General features: G+C 43.7%; 1 protein-coding gene across 3 annotated transcripts in view; it reads left to right on the forward strand.

Annotated features, from left to right (window-relative positions):
- Window positions 1-17,650, forward strand: part of LOC135911188 (D-aspartate oxidase-like) — a 110,342-nt gene that overhangs the window by 51,402 nt on the left and 41,290 nt on the right. The window contains exon 1 of one of the 3 annotated variants that reach the window (XM_065443396.1): window positions 3,531-3,731. The exons of 1 other annotated variant lie outside the window; for it this stretch is intronic. The gene's annotated coding sequence lies outside the window, so the exon portion shown is untranslated. Of the gene's footprint in view, window positions 1-3,530; window positions 3,732-17,650 lie in introns of those variants that run through there. One more of the 3 variants, XM_065443378.2, reaches the window with a different exon arrangement.

The following is a 17,650-nucleotide window of genomic DNA, read 5'->3' on the forward strand; positions in this document are numbered from 1 at the left end:
GCCGGAACGTCTCCCCCGGCTCGATCAACCCTAATGAGCTGGCCCACGACCAGGCGCGAGGTCTCATCAACCGCGCCAGTCCGAGGGGCCCGGCTTCGCAGGGGATCGACCGAACCACGGACCCGCTGCTTACTTTCCACGAGATCACTACTCATTACCAGCTGGGACGCAGACAGTATCCGGCTCCTCACCCGAAGCTGGGCAGACCCCAGGCCTCGGTGCTGAGAATGCTGCAGACGGGCTCCTTTCCGTCTCGCTCGAGGCTGAGCCACTACTCTCCAGGTGTGGATCCCCGCTGCCCAGACTGCGGCGAGGAACGGTCGACCTTGAACCACATGCTGTGGCAATGTTCTGCTTTGCGCCACTCGCCTTTAAACCGGCAAGAAGACTGGGATGAAGCCGTCAAGAGCACCGACCTTCAAGTCCAGCTTCGGGCTGTCCAAAGGGCCTGCGACAGGGCTGAAGATCACGGTCTTCCGCCCCCGGCGCAGGTGCGGCCCGCGACTACGACACGGTAGTTCCTTAGGACCAATTAAAGTTTCTTGTCTGTCTGTCTGTCTGTCTCTCCCTCTCTCTCTCTCTTTATCATTCAAGAACCTTGGTTACATTTTTGTACATATGCTACGACCAGAGAAAAAATCTGTGACGCTGTCCTTTGTTACCATTGTTAAGAACGGCCCTGAGGTGCAAGTTTTGCCAGCCGGTTGCGACAGCGGCGTCAATTTTCCTGGAACACCACCGCAAACCTCTAGCCACGGCGTCACTAAGGCGACTGTCTGCGGAGAACAATACGCGCGTCCTCGACTCTCCGCCGCAGGAGCCAAGATGAGTTCGGCGAAGCAGGCTTTGTGCCTGAACCCGCCACCGCCGACCTGGTCTGCTGTGAACAAGGGAGTCCCCGAGGGAACGTAGTTAGAGGCCCCTTCCCACGCACCGTTCCTGACGTCAGCCCAGAGTTCTGCGAAGGCCGTCTGACCTCGGTTGATCGAGGACCATAAACCTGTGCGGAAGTGTGTGTGTGTAATCCCTCGCGCAAAGAGGCGGCTCGTCTACGGTGCCTGGTCGGCCGTTTGCCTCACCTTGGGATCGAGGGCGGCCGAGTGTTTATAAACCGCTGTTGTGCGGCTGCTCAGTGAACTTTCTCTCGCAGTCATGCTAGTCTGATGAACTACAACGTCCTGATGTATATACTGTAAATAAACCCATATTCCTCGTTCTCGATGAGAAGCAGTCCTTCCCTTCAACAACGTCCTCAGCGTGGATAAGTTGGACGACGGCATGGGACAGCTACCTGTAATTCATGCCCGACTCCAATCATGACAACTGATTACGAGCGATGGTACTGACTCCCCAATCCTCACAACTGGATGCCAGCATTGGGATCGTCCTCAAACTCTTACAACTGGCTGACAGCGGTGAGACGGACTTTGCGACGTGGTGCTGTGTCTGCGGTGAGTGCTTGGTTCTTGCTTTGACTCTCTAGGCTTCATTTTGTGGTTGTTTTATTTAGAACAGTAGGGAAGCTAGATTGTTGATTGTTAGCTAGGTTGTGTTTTCCTAGGTAGGTTTAGCGAGCAGGACCAAGGCAGTAAAGCAGCAATCATGGAGTTAAGGACACTGCTGAGAGACGAGTTGTTGATTGTTGCTGAGGAACTGGACCTAGATGGACGCAAGGAAACGCTAAAATCGGAATTATTGCAGCTAATTTCCGAACAGGCCAGTGAGGAAGAAATTGAAATGGGGTTGGAACTTCTGAAAAAAAGAGAAGAACGAGCTAGAGAGAGAGGAACGCGACAAAGATCGCAAATTAAGAAAAATGCAACTTGAACTTGAAAGTAAACGTTTGGAGTTGTCTCGAGGAAGTGAAGGGGCACTGGGACGATCAAGTGAGGCAGAATCATACCGCATGGACAGGCTATTAAAGCCATTTGAGGTCGGGACCAACATAGGCTTGTTCATATGCAATATTGAAAGGACTTGCGAGATGAACTTCGGTTCGAGTACATGGCCACAGCGGTTGCTGTCTATGTTGCCGTGTGAGGCAGCGGAAGTAATCGCCAGACTCAGTGCACAGGATGCGTATGATTATGCGAAAGTTAAGGCTAGTCTCCTGAAGAAAAATGAATACTTAATTGAGAGTCATTATGAGAACAAAAAGGTGTTATTGTTAGTTCACGTCTTTTGTGTGTTGAATAACCGGAATAAAATGTAATCCATTCGCTAACGTCGACTTTATAGTGCCCCTTAACTAATTGATATAAAAATTTTAGTCATGATGAGCGGTTTCTATCGGATAACGGGGTTAGGTTAGCGCGAGCTTGTAGTTCAGTCACTGAGCTGCGTCGAGAATTGTTATAAATGAAGTGTACGGCTCCTTTTTTTTTTTTTGACATTCTCTAGTTTCAGAATATTACCTTTTGTGTAGGGGTCTCATAGCAGCATAGTCTAAGACTGGGAGGACAATGGATTTGTATAATAATCTTCTTACAGCAGGCGTAGCCAGAGTTAACGTTCTTCTTAAAAAGAATAACTTTCTATAAACATTAATTCGCTGTAACGTAATGAATATGTTCATTCCACCTAAGATTGTTTGAAATCCATAGCCCAAGATATTTGTATTCAGACACTTCAGACAAAAGCACATTGTTAAAATTATACGGAAACGATAAGGGCCTCTTCTTTCGAGTGATCCGCATGAAAACGGTCTTGTCCACCGCTTACACCAAGAAGCAACACGCTGAAAATCATTGTTTAACAATGCCTGATCCGATTGATCATTAACCTCCGTATATAGAACACAGTCGTCCGCATACAATTTTATTTTGACAGAGATGTATTCTGCCATGTCGTTTATATGGATAAGAAAAAGAAGTGGCTCTAGGACCGAGCCCTGCGGGACACCTGATTTCACTGGTAACTGGTTAGATTGATGGCCTTTGAATGCAACAAACTGGTGGCGATTGTTCAAATACGCTGAAATCCAATTGACAAGTTGATAGTTTCTAAGCAGACTATGTAATTTAAATAACAATTTACAGAGTGATACTTTGTCAAAAGCTTTCGAAAAGTCCATAAAAATCGCATCAATTTGTTTTACGTTATTTACAGATACGGCAAAATCATGGATGGTAGCAATTATAACTAGCTGTGTACAAGTTGAGTACCCTTTCCGAAATCCATGCTGGCATTTTGTTACTATGTCATGTGTATCTAAGAAATCCATTATATGTTTATGTATTATGTGCTCTAATAATTTGCAAGTGTTAGAGGTTAAAGAGACCGGACGGTAATTCTTTATAGACTGTTTGGCGCCGTGTTTATGAAGTGGCATTACTCGGGCTGTTCTCCAGTTCTTAAATATATAAAATGTAGACATGAGAGACCCGTAGTGGTAGAAGTAGTAAAGCAGCCGCGGTTACTGAAAACCACGCTGAAAACATTATCCACTCACGTTACCACTCAAATACGGCGCCATTAAATCGCAGACATTTATGAACTGACCAGTGGCGTCCTCTAAGCAAACTTGACGAAAGCAAGAAGAATGGAAGCCCGGTGCCCGCCAAGCCCGCCACTTCACATGACTTCACCATCAGCTGACCACGAAGAGGTTTCGACTGGTTTCCATAACGCATTGGCGGAGTGCAGCAAATCATAGCTAGTGGTAGCTGTTCCACTGCCTGAGCGTGGTGTATATAATGTTTCCTCCAATTGTCTCGCCGAACTGTTGAAAGGTATGTTCACTCTTTCGCGTTAATGCTGGTTTGCTCTTTCTACAATTTACCGCGTTACTCGTCTGTCGCAGAACGCAGATGTTGCAATTTGTATCGGCAACGCAGGCGTATTATGATAACCAGTTTGTATTTTACATATTACACGTTTTCTAATGCTTGGCTAAGTCCCTTTTACACACATGCGACGACGGTAAGTAAACAAAGCGCGCTGACGCGTCTTGTCCTTAACGCAGACGAATTCGTGACGTTCACTGTTCTCACTATCTTTCTCCCCACTTTCTCATACACTCCTAAAACGGTTGCACCCTTTGGTATGCATATTTGTCCCACAACGATAATCGTCGTCTGCCTTGCTTGCGTTTCCTTTCTTGAAAACTCAGCGCTCGCTACTTTCCTGTCGAGAATGCTGTGTCACACTGATAACGCACGAGTCGTTCGTGACTGGGAAGCACGGTGTAATAACAGGTGATCCGACAACGCGGGGGCCACTAGGGAGAAACGCGTCTCACTGTGGTGTTTCACGTCTGCACCGCAGCAAAGCAGCACACGTGAGGAGGCTGAAAAGGCGGGACATTTGAAAGGGTACATAGTTATGACTGTACGTAAAACGTGTTGAAAGAAATTAAAACTTACTTAGTGCGTCCTTCGTTCACTATAATCATCCAAGTTCTCAGGCGCAGTAACAGACGATAATGTCTCCAACATTGTGGTCGCGCCGCTCGCTCTAGCAGGCGGCGTTGGACAAAGCCTGGAAGCAGTCACGCAAAAGCGGTGCAGGCACACGATAAGTTCTCTTACCCGCCGTCGTTGCTTAGTGGCTATGGTGTTGGGCTGCTGAGCACGAGGTCGCGGGATCGAATCCCGGCTACGGCGGCCGCATTTCGATTGGGGCGAAAACACCCGTGTGCTTAGATTTAGGTACACGTTAAAAAACCCCAGGTGGTCGAAATTTCCGGAGACCTCCACTATGGCGTGCCTCATAATCAGAAAGTGGTTTTAGCACGTAAAACCTCATAATTTACCTCTTTTTTTTTTCAATGTTTGCTTTACCGTTAAGCAATCAGCCATCCTTGTTCTCGGTAGATGCTTAATAATTTGGAAATAATGGAAAAGAACGAATAAGCAGAATCGCAAGAGAGGGAAGAAGAAAGATTTCCTGTTTAGCGGCGATGTTGCCTTACAGAACACATCATGCGAACAATGCACCCGTGGACTGGCAGTCTCACTTGTAAAGTCGGACCGCCCTGAAGTTTCTCTTGTTAACATGAAGACTAAAGGCAAGCTGATTCATCCCGCCATTCATGCAGAACGTTTCGCAGCATTCTTCTGAAAGACGCTCTCTGCTGATTGCAGCATGCGAAAGATTTCGCATGCTGCAATCAGCAGTGAGCGTCTTTCAAAAGAATGCTGCGAAACGTTCTGCATACTGCCTTATGATAGATGAATTGCTCGAGGAACACAACAATTCATTTCCATGCCCTCTGCAAAAGGTCATTGTGGTTGCACATGTTTTGCGCTACTATGTCTCTATTAGGATGAGGCAATACACCAAGCAAAAACAATCCAATAGCAGCAAGTCATGCAATTTAATAAAGCTTGCTAAGCTCGTTTAAAACCCAGCTATGAAGAATGCCACAGGGATGTTTGTATCCTACATCGATGAACTTCCTTTCTCTTGGTTTGCAAGTTAATTCCATATTGGTTTTTTGTTGCCTTGTGAATTTTGAATAAAAAAGAAAACAAGAAAACGATCAGCGTCTTCTATCATGAACATTTTCTTATGGAGCATGCACACACTGATTCCATTGAGCACTATAAATGCATGAAAGGCGCAGCATGGTTCATAAGAAACAAGCAGTCTTTGTATTGGTGCTTTGTGAACTCTACTATTCGGAGCCCGTATGTGAAAAGCGCAATATTTAATTTTTGTTTGAGTCTACGCAACAATGGTGGTACAGTTCACTGCATTACGCGAAAGTGCTTATATACATGCAGGAGAACATTGTACACGGTAAGTCACATTATTCATCAGACTTGGTCAGTGACCGTAATTCCCTTCATGTACACGGTACTCCTCAGCACACTCTTCGCATGAGAAATGAAAATGGGGATGCAGCGTATAATGAAGACAGATAACAACTCTTCATCTAAATGGAACTTCCAAATGAATTACCAGCTGCTCCAACAAAAATGCAGCATGCATTGCAGCAATGTCAAATAACTCCATAAGCTTTCGGGAAATTAAGATAGTAACCTCAATAGGCTGGGCGCTAGGGCTTGTCAGCCTCCAGCACCCAGCCTCCTAACCAGCCTCTTAGGTGTGTGCGCCACCTTGCAGCTCCCCAGCATTAGTTAGACTTGCTGCCGTCGGATCACCTGTTCTTACACTGTGCTGGGAAGTACCAGACTCTGTGTTAAAGAAAGGAAATGCGGGCAAGCCAGATGACAATTATTGTTGTAGGACAAGATAAGCCCCAAAGGGTGTAAATTTTTCTAAGAGTGTAGAATAAAGAACCAACTTTAGAGAAGGGAAACTGTACCTTCCGCAGTGGTTCGAAAATAAGATGCGGAAGCACACGGAACTTGTATAGATGGGCAACAGATGGCGCTTCTCAAACAGGAAGCGGATGCATATGCTAGATCTTTGTGAGCAGCATAACCTCGTTATCGTGAATATAGGACCTAAGTGTGAAGGGCCGATCGTGTGGGAAGTGGAAAACCGGCAGTCGACCATTAGTTACTGTCTGATGACGGAACGAATTCATGATAAGTTGAGAGAAATGGTCATTGACGAGGAAGGGTATAGCAGCATAAGGAATGACCATAAACGCATCATTTTGAAAATGGGATATGTAGTTGGGAAAGAGAGCAAGGAGTGCAAAATGGCCAGTCCAAATTTGAACGCTGAACAAATAACAAATATAGTCACAAGAGTCGAGGAAGAACTTTGCAAATGGCCACGTAAAGAGTTAGAATAAGTGAGCTTCTAAGTGTAATAATGACAAAAATACGGAAAGAGAAACAACATGTTCGTTGGAAAAGAAAAAAGGAACCGAAAAGCTGGTGGAACAGGGAGATACGAGAAGCGCTTGCCGAATGACAGAAAGCATCCCGAGAGCACAGGCGGGCAAAGAAGGTGCAGTTGCTGCAGGATGAAGTGGCCAGTCAATGGGAGATATACTGGGAGAAAAAGTTTATGGTTCAAAGATTGGTGCAGGCAAACATGAAAGGTGAAAGTAAACGTTTGTTGTCAGAAATACGGGAGAAAAAGAAGGCTGCACCTAGAATATTTTGAAACCACATCAATTTATTAGGCAGGAAGTCAACAGCATATCCTAGATGAAGATGGAAACAAACTGGAAGGGAAAGCGGCATTAAATTTAATTTGAAAAATAACAGCTGAATCTTTCCAAGGCAATGACGACGTTGTATTTGAAGAAAAAAAGATCATGAAAGAGAACCAGATGAAAAAGGAGCTGGTGCTCTGGAAGAAAGCCAAAGATAAAATTCCTAAGCACACAGCCACGGTGCTAGATGGGACTTCCATTAGACTGATTAATGAACTAGGACCAAAAAGTAAGGAAGCTCTGGTGAAAGCAGGGGAAAAAACTTTACAAGATAGAAGGATACCAGACAGTTGGTGACAAAGTAGAATTAATTTAATTTATAAAGGTAAGAGGGACAAACAGAATTCACTCGTATAGACCATCGACCATTACATCGGTAATATACAGGTTAGCAATGCAAGCAAATTGAAGCTGCAAGAATGTGCAGAGGATAATGGCATTTTGGGAGAACTTCCGAATGACTTCAGAATAGGTAGGAGTTTGGATGATAACTTATTTGTTCTTACTCAGTGTATCGAAATATCAAGAGTAGAAAGCAGATCATTATATGTGGGCTCTTTAGACATTACAGGAGCGTATGACAACATAGACCGCAACATTTTGTGGGATATTCTGGAAGGGGAAGGCTGAGGCGATGATTGTCTATAGCTATTGAGAGAGATTTACCTAGAAAATACTGTTTGCATTAAATGGCAAGGGATGAGGAGCGAGCAGAAAATTGACATCAACAAGGGACTGAGGCAGGGGTGCCCTTTATCGCCACTGCTGTTGATGATGCACATGGTAAGGATAGAAAGGGCGCTAGAGGAAAGCAATATCAAGTTTAATCTCTAAAACAAACAGGCGGGTACAGTAGTAAAGCAACAGCTTCCAGGTTTATTTTATTTGGACGTCATTGTGTTGCTAGCTAAGAAGCAAAGTGATTTGCAACGTCTGGTTATTATCTCTGGACAGGAAGGCGAGAATTTAGGTTTGAAATTTAGCGTTAGAAAATCAGGTGGTATGGTATTCAATGAAAACAGTGGACAGACAGTGACAATACAGGGCCAGGAAATACCTCGGGTAAAAGAATATAAATACCTTGGTATATGCATAAACGAAGGCAATAGATATATGGAAACACAGGAAGAAACCATAACAGTGAAGGGGAAGAGAAATGCAGCCATAATGAAGCACAGCGCTATGGGGATACAATAGGTACGAGGTCCTCCGAGGTATGTGGAAAGGTGTAATGGTTCCAGGACTCGCTTTTGGAAATGCGGTTGTTTGCTTGAAATCAGGGCTACAATCAGGACTCAATGGCAACCAAAGGTCAGTGGGACACCTTGCAGCGGGCGCTCATGGGAAGACTACCAATGAAGCTGTTCAGGGTGATATGGGCTGGACAAGTTTTGAAGTGAGGGAAGCTCACAGTAAAATTGATAATGAAGAGCGACTGAGGAATATGGAAGAAAGTAGATGGGCTGGGAGAGTGTTGATGTATTTGTACAGGAAAAACATTGATTCACAGTGGAGGAAAAGAACTAAGAAGCTTATGTGCAAGTATATGGCCTGTAGGGTGAGCAACACAGCGACAAAGAACGTCAAGCGGAAAGTCAGAGAGGCTGAAATAATCTCATGGGTGGCGGCAATGGAAAATAAACCTGCCATGAGTAACTACATAAGAGGAAAAAACGAAATCAAGAAAGAAACCATTTACGATAACTCAAAGGGAAGCTCATTACTTTTCGAAGCGAGATCAGGATGCCTTAGAACACGCACCTATAAAGCGAGCTATAAGAAGGAAGAAGAAGCATGCGCTTGCTGTGGTAGAGCTAAAGAAACGATGGAACATGTTTTATTAGACTGTGAAGATATCTATTCAGCAGTCGATTTAGGTACCACTGGACTCCTTGGAGCCCTTGGGTTCAGCGAGAGCAGGGGGAAAGTAAACATGTCCGCAATAGAGATTAGTAAGAGGCGATTGGAATATTGGTGGAAGCATCGAAATGACAAAAAATGAAGACGTACAAAAACAGTTCACAATAGGGGGTCAGAAAATTTGGTTATGGGAATTCATCGTGTATTTCTTTTTCTTTTTTAACCTAGGTAGGACATTAGGCAGTATAATAGCAAGAGCTTGGTGGCACAACGCAGTGCCCCATTCCAAAGGGGATGCTCATAACATCCATACATACAGTGGAAATGAAGTTTTTTTTTTCTTTTTTAGAGCAAAATCAAGTGCGGTAGCTTTTCACCGGTAGCATGTGCTGATATGCGCCGTGCTCGCCCTGCTGGGTATGCGGCATGTCTCATTGCCTTGGTTGCTGTATAGCTAGTGCGTTCTAATTGCCAGGAGACCAAAAAGCCTCTACTGGTGCACATACAAACAGCCACGAGTGAGTGAACAAAATGTGCGTCTTTACTGGCAAACGACAAGCAGTCCACATTCTCGTGCGAGGGCAGAAATAAAATTTGTATGTCGAGGTACGCTGGAATATTGAAGCGAGCTCGTAAAAGAGCTCACCGTCGTCAATGCACATGACGGTCTGGTAACGAGCGACAACCAGCAGCGCACACAGATTCGACAGAGCGTCCCACCTGTTTGCACAAATAGTCGCTGTTAAAGATGAGCAACTTCCATTGCAAAGCAATCACGTGACGCAGGGAGCTGCTGCCGCAGCCAACACAGCGACGCGAACTACCCGGCATTTTAGCATTAACTCCTTTCCAACGTGCACATTTCTTTCGGGGGCCGCTAATGTGTGGCTCGCACTTGGTGCCCCACTTTGTCTCAATATCGACAGATCGCTTTCATGGGCATCACATTTGGTAGCCACTTTTGCGGGCCTTTCCACCCATGTGGCTATCAACATCATACACGTCAGACCACATAAGCATATATGCTGGTCTCCGTTCATGCCTAGTCGCGGCCGAGAAAGGCCACAGGCGCAATTTGCCCATGGCTGCAGTAGGAAAGGACGAAAGGGGAGCACGAATCACAGTGCATGTTAATTGGGAGTCTATGTCACTGTGCAGACTGCTGGAGCAAATGCTTACCTTGAGGGACTGCTTCCTAATGCTACTGACCAGGCCCCCACATCTGAGTAACATAACACGGCGACCACAACCAAATGGGGCAGCAAAACCAGATTCTGCAATCAATCACTTCAGTGTAGCTTGCACAAAGACCCAGGCCATTGAGGAAGAAAAGCAGTCATCAACGAGACTAGGAATATGGGAATGAGAAAGCTTGCATTCAAGAAAGAAGCCACTCTGCTCTGCAAGCACTGAAGGCTAAAAACGTTAAGTAAAATGATACATAGCACACGGTGCATAGGTCAACACAAGAGACATGCCGATGCTGCATCAACTATTTCAGGAGAGGAATTGCACATGGCTATGTACACTAAAAAATGCTGCTACAAATATATTATGCTACTAAGCAGCGACTGGTATTAAGCATGAGCGAAGAATTGGTTGATCGTTAGGTTTGAATGAGGAAGAATGATCTCTGACAAGACTGGGTAATGAGAAAGCTTGCGTTCATAGAAAAGAAATTGTACTCGGCACAAATGGAATTTGACATGGCCAGGAAGCTGATTAAGAGAAAACTGACGGAACACTTTTGGCCAGCGTTGTCTCTGAATACGAAGAATTTCTAGTAAGTCCTTGTTGTGGTACCTGGATGACTCTGCTCATGTCCATGCTGGTGGATTGATCGCTGAAGCTTTTTTCAGTCTTCACACAGTCCGTAAATTTGATATCTCATCCAAATACTTATGCATCCTCTTTGTTCGTGGTGTAAAATCCTTGCAAATTCGGCTCCGCCTCCTTCCTGTTGGTGTAGATAGAGGCTCCTGTGATGGCCAAGATGTGCTTGGCACAGACTTTGTTGGGGCAGAACAGTGACACATGAGATAAAGCACAGATTAGCCAAACTCATGTAGTGTTTTCTTTTATGTTCAAACTAATTATGCTGAACCGTAAATATGAACAAACATTCATATCACCCGCTACAAGCAAATGACATGTGTCTCAAGATTAGCAAGCCAATACAGCATATATCAAGCATATTTATTTCTGAACCGGGTGTTGTTTACCTTGTTGTAGCAGCCAAAGTCCATACAATGGCCTTGTAACAGGCAGTAGTTTCTCTTCAGTGCGTAGAGCCTGTTGCTTTGCACTCGTGCCATCCTCGTTACTGAATGTCTGGAACAGAAATTTTGACTGCATCAGAAATCGAAAAAGCACAATTTTGCAATATGAAATGCAAAAAGGTGTGACATATAAATTGTAATGGTTTGTGACTACAGAACACATGCACATGTACACTGTTTGATCTAGGGTCCTTAAGCACTATGTTAAATAAATATTGCTACTATCCATAATATTGATGTCTGCCTAACTACAATGCATGTCAACAGCTTAAGCATTATTAAGATCACAAATGAGAACATTTTTGCGCTCATTTATACACTAGAAGAGATCACACTGTTAGTTCCATAAGCAAATGCATGAAAGTCATGAAGCTGTTAGAACTGATGCATTCTTTTTCTACACCAACGTAATGCGCTGCTTCACTACTGCAAAAATAAATGCCCTAAGGTAAACTAAACTTAGCAGCAAGAACATTTGGAAGCAACAAGTACGAATATGGGTGGTTTATCATGCGTGCAACTGTTTAATACGTTAAATTTTGTACTTTCACTTCATTTTACCAAAGGGTTATTTGGTTTTATGGACGAAAAAGTTGCTGACGCACTTGAAAAACTTTTTTATATATGTATTGATAAGGCTTCTCAGTCGCCTATGGCCATGGCTACAATAAGATGAAAAAAGTGATGCGTGTTCCGATATTGCTTTCTCTCTTTTGTGATTGTGTGTGTATAACAACGGCCTCACAAGTAAAGGTTTATTTAGGAAACAGCAATAGAGGGTCCTGGCTACTCATATGTAATGCAGGATCTAGTTTAACTTGTCTCCGCCTGTAAGTTAACGAGACGAATATCATATAACGATTCAAGCAGCTATGTTAAACGAGTCACCGTTATTGCCATCATCAGTCGCAGCAGAATCCAGCTCCCATTTCGATGCAGACGTGTTCCGCATGGTTCATGACTGAAACCTTGCTTTTGGGCTTACACCTACCTCTGCTCGAAACACGTCACTTCCCCCTAGGTAAATAATGCGAGGTATTGAAGCGCAACAAACTGGTTTTAGCACAAAATAAGCTATCAGCTTAAGTGTACGAACAGATGGATCCATTCCTGCCATGCACACGAACATACCGGTAAAAACATTAAATCCAGGCCAGAGGTCACGTGGAAAATTGATGATGCTGAATGCTATTTGCATGTATAATGGCCAAAGAACAACAAAGCTACTAATAAAGAGCACAATATCTAATTAGCAATGATAATTTTATACTCTTTGTTATGTAATAAAAATGCTTCAATAGGTGTGGGGGAAAGTTTGTAGGGTAAAATTGCGCTTATTACGGCACCTCTAGCGGGAGATATTGAACTCACGCAGGCAGCCTTCAAGTGGCTATACTATGCTTGTTTTATTAGCAGCGCCGCATAGATTTTTTTTACCCTCTGTGGCCATTTGTTGAACTTCAGTGTGCTACCCCTGACTTTCTCTCAAGGGCTATGGTGTTAGGCTGCTGGGCACGAGGTCGCGGGATCGAATCCCGGCTACGGCGGCCGCATTTCGATGGGGGCGAAATGCGAAAATGCCCGTGTGCTTAGATTTAGGTGCACGTTAAAGAACCCCAGGTGGTCGAAATTTCTGGAGTCCTCCACTACGGCATGCCTCATAATCAGAAAGTGGTTTTGGCACGTAAAACCCTATAATTTTTTTTAATTTCTCTCAAGCGTTGGCTTGTGTAAAAGCTCCCCAACAAATCTTGGCCTACAGCCACGGCCTCTAGCGAGCGCAAAGTGAAACGTGCAGCGCATGTTTCTTTTCTTTCGCTATTCTAAGGACAGTATAATTTCGTTAAGGTGTACTAGAATACGGTAGAGTGCGATAAACGGCTGGGGCAGCGCATGCTTTGCAGTAAGGCGCGTGACTGTGAAAAATACTGTGGCAGCGCTGCGATCGAAGTGGATTGGGTCGCATCAAGGTCGCGCCGTTAGAAACTGCTGGCGATACTTTTCCGAAGGGTCAGTTATACTACTTCGCGCGCTGACATATGCGTTGAGACCGCTCAAATGGTGATTATAATTGCATATGACATGTATTTATACCTTAAGAATAGACGTCTTTCTTTCTCTTCTTTATTTTATTTTTTTAAATGCCGCAAGGTAGTTGCGTGTGCATTGCAGCCACAGTGTCGGCTTTCATTCTACTGTTATTGTACGGTTTCCTTTGGAGAACAAATATTTTTCTTGTTCTTCAAGCAGCCTGGATCTCTCGTGTATTTTTCGCATATAGTATTCCATCAGTAGGTCTAGCGAAATGGAGACGGAAAAACGTATGTAACCTTCCTGCTTGCCGCTTCAAACAAATAAAACATTTATGGGAAGTATTCTTATAGAAAAAAAAAAAAGCAGGCAGATCCCATGCCCTGGGGGAATCAGTTATGTGAAGCAGTGTGCGGGGAGCCTACCAAGTTATCGAAACGACCATGAGACCGCCAAGGTGTAGACAGTTGTTTCATGACCTACATGACCGCATGTCATGACATTCATGTCATGACCCATCATTTATGTTTGTCATACTCTTGTCATACTATGCTAATTTTGGTACATACCATGTTAATGAAACAACCATGAGAGCACCTAGACGTAGGTGGCTAGATAGATAGATACTGTCAAAGTGGCAAATGTTCGCCAAGAAATGCTTCATATTTAAAACTGCCGTGCAACATTCCATTCGTGTTTCAGTCTTCCTCGCATAACAGAACGTGGAGTATTTGATACGGGTTCATTTATTGAGGTCAGACCTCAGGCGCCAAAAACAGTTTTATGCAGCCATTATATATGCTAATCTTGGCTCGTAAGCCGTGTGACATTTTTTCGTCTAGTCCCTGCTTAACAACAACAATAAAAATAAAGAGGAACGAAAAGAAAAAGAAAAGCAATGCGGTACCCTAATTGGTGGCTACATAGTGTACATGGTGTTGCGCTGCTAAACTCAAGCTCACTGGTTCAAACCAGGTCACGGAATTCGATGAGAACTAAATGGAAAAACACTCGCACTTCTGTTTAGGTGCACATTAAAGAACCCCAGCTGGTGAGAATTGAACAGGGTGCCTCGTAATCATATTGCCAGATGTAAAACGCCCGAATTTGTTTAATTAAAAAAAAAAAGGTAGCTGTGCTCTTTGGCTTTCTTCTAGGGGTGTAAATGAAAAAAATGATTCTGATTCTGAATTAGTCTGATTTCTGAGGAAAACATGTTACGCTTATCTTATATTTCATACTTAAATGTAACGGAAGGAAGGCAAGAAAGAAAAGGACATGTAATGCCATTCCCAACTGTACGTCCACTCACCTAAGCAGCTTCTGTGTTATAAACGGTTGCTTTCAGTTATCTGGTGCACTGTCATAAGGACAATAATGAAGCACTTAAAGGAATGATATGCCTCTCATACATGTAGAGATATTTGTAGATCTGCTATGTTCGTTGAAGAAGATAAGTGTGGTACCACGTGCATTGAATCCTCACTTGCATTGGCCCCTCACCTTCCAGACATCAAAAGTGCTGCTATGCTTTACATTCGAACGGAAACTGCTTTTCTGTAATTTTTAATAGTGAATTCCGAAGTACCATATGATCTGAACAGCAAATGCCATTCGATTAGACTATATATTTCGACTTCATTTCGCCTGCTGGCACATTGAAGGAGATCACTAAACAAGCCGTGAAGATTACATTGGTAAACAGTTCCCGGTCTCCCCGATTCAGTCTGAATACATAGGCAATGTATTTTCCCTAACACTGTTGTTCATATGAGAGAGTTTTAGATTAGGGAGACGTAAGTATTTGGCGCCCCTTAGCGCTAGGGGGCTCCTAACGCTTGCATCCTCCTGATCTAAAACTCTCTATTAACGTCCAATAATTGCCTTGATTCCTTTTCTCGGAAAGTCGATTGGTTCACCTGGAGCTGGCGCAGATTTTAAAAGAAACACTTTTTCCGGTTGGGAGCTTTCACTTTTTCAATCGGTGCATTTAGAATACCGTATTTTATCATTTTTCTCTTACGTATATGTTGTGGATATATATGACCGGCTACCCTTAAGTTTACCTAGAAGTGCATTGGTCATCTGCATCTCTTCTCGCCACGCAGTTAATAAATTTGGTTTATTTCACTATAATATTGTTTGCTTTGATCATTGTCCCTGATCCATTTTCCACCAACAAGAATTGCGCGTAAATGACATATCACTAAATTCTTGTCTCTTCATGTTGCAGATGGGCGACTTCTGTGGAAAAAATTTTTTTACATTTAGAAAGCAATGTTAAAAATAGCTGTTCACCTCGCTAAAACTACAATTGGTACTGGCAGACAAAAGTCACAGGTGCATCAAAGCAAGTAAAACTATAAAAAAAATTTTACTGCACAGACTTCCTGCAAGGAAAACTGGGCATATGCCAGCGTCCGCACAGTGAATGCGCACTCGCTAGCAAACAATGCACTTGACAATTACAGCAAAATTGAAGACTTCATGTATGACCCATGCCTCAAATATGTATACATAGCGAAAAGGTGTCAATATAAATTTGCAGTTGAAATAGAGCACCATTAAAAGAGAGTACACGCGTAATCGGTCTCGGCGCCTGCAGCGAAATTGCATTGAATATGCCATGAAGTGCGTCTCCACCCCAATCCAGTTCGCTCGCAGGGCCCTCGCACAATTTTTCCACATGTAGTGCCTCAGTGAGAGAGCGCCGTTCGGCCCACTCGACCATTGTTTAGTACACTCTTAACTTTCGCCAAGCATGCTCCAAAGAACCCAAAACATATGCGGATTGCATGCCATGAGCGGAGCTCACGCACCATCTAGGGAGCCCAGTGTGAGATGGAACACCTGTGCAGCGAACGTGGTGTGTCCCGTAGACACTGTTGCAAGGGTAGAATGTCTAGTACACTGTAGCGAAAGGAGCGTGGATCAGAGCATTGAGTTTTCTGCTAAAGTTGCATGGAGTCAAGAATGTGCGGCTTCATGCATGCATGGCTCTGAGGTAGCACTCAATCGACTCACACGGCAAACCCAAGTTATAATCCTAAGGAATCCATTTTTTCATTCAGCATGTGGCCCACTTTGCTTACAGATGTACAAAGTCTTTGTGAGTACACTGTGAAGAGCTCACTATAGCTGTTGCGGTAAAACCTTATGCAGTAGCAGTCCCTCAAGCTGCCGAGCACAAGCAAAACCATGAGGAAGTATATTTCTATCCCCCCCCCCAAAAAATGAAGAAAAAACAAAAGGTCATGTGACCAGGAGTATACACATCCCAAATACTAGCTTTTTCCAAAATCTATTATGGATTAAATAAAAGAATAAAGGCCTGTTGGCTTGTTACATCATACTAGAAGGCTTCGGTATAGTGCACTTGACACAGAACAACACAACGATACACACATGGCACTTTCTACGTTTTCATTTCCAGAATCGAAGATATACATTACACCTCTTACCAAGTGCACCACCGTGCATGTGCTCAGAGTGAGAAAATAACAGACAACAATGTAATATGCAAAATCCATCGTTTATACCGCAATTAACAATTGTGGCATGTGAAAAAGTTCTTTACTAAAGATTGATTGTAAATCTTAGTATAAATGGTGTCTTGTGTGTTATATTGTTGCCCATTGTATTGTTGTCCCGAGAATGTATTCACTGATGCACTTGGTGAGAGCTTATGTATATACTGGGTGTTCAAAATTCAAGTTTTATGGTTTTCTTAAGATCAGGCACTGGGAGGCACGTGAAGACCACCTGTGCAAGCATGTGGCCAGGGGGACACAAAGTGAGATAATTATCGCTGTCAGCAGCTAAATTAACTAAAATTGAATAATTAACCTTTTGTTGATTGCAGTAAGTGGGTATGTTTGTATTGAAAAGTTAGAGGCAGTTGTGTTTCTACAACGTATCAGTTGGAAGAATTCTTCTAGCATGTCTGTGCTCTGAGATATCCAACTCCAAATTTTAATTGTTGTTTGCATGATTACGCATGCAAGAGAGTGAGGATTGGCACAAAGCTCCTCTGTGATGTGACGCGGTTGTTGCGTGCGGCATTCAGCCTGACAACAGGGTGGGGGCATAGGCAAAGATAACTGTTCCCCTTCCCCTCTCGACTGGCAAAATCAAGATATGACAGCACACTGTGCCATGCAGTTGTTGCTTTTTATTTAAAAAAAAAACTTACAATGCTTGGAAATCAGCAGTCACTTTATTTGCATAGCCCAAACAAGAACCATGCCCGCTCATGTTGTCACCATTACGCACGCGCACTACCCTCCGGCTTCTTTGGTCATGCCATTATCTCGGCATGGCAGCTGCCGCCATCATTATAGGCTGTGCAGTCGCCTGTTATGACAGTGGTTCTGGGTTCTTCTACTTTTTATGTTTTGCCAGC

This window comes from Dermacentor albipictus, chromosome 1, assembly GCF_038994185.2.
Source record: "Dermacentor albipictus isolate Rhodes 1998 colony chromosome 1, USDA_Dalb.pri_finalv2, whole genome shotgun sequence".
Taxonomy (NCBI): domain Eukaryota; kingdom Metazoa; phylum Arthropoda; class Arachnida; order Ixodida; family Ixodidae; genus Dermacentor; species Dermacentor albipictus.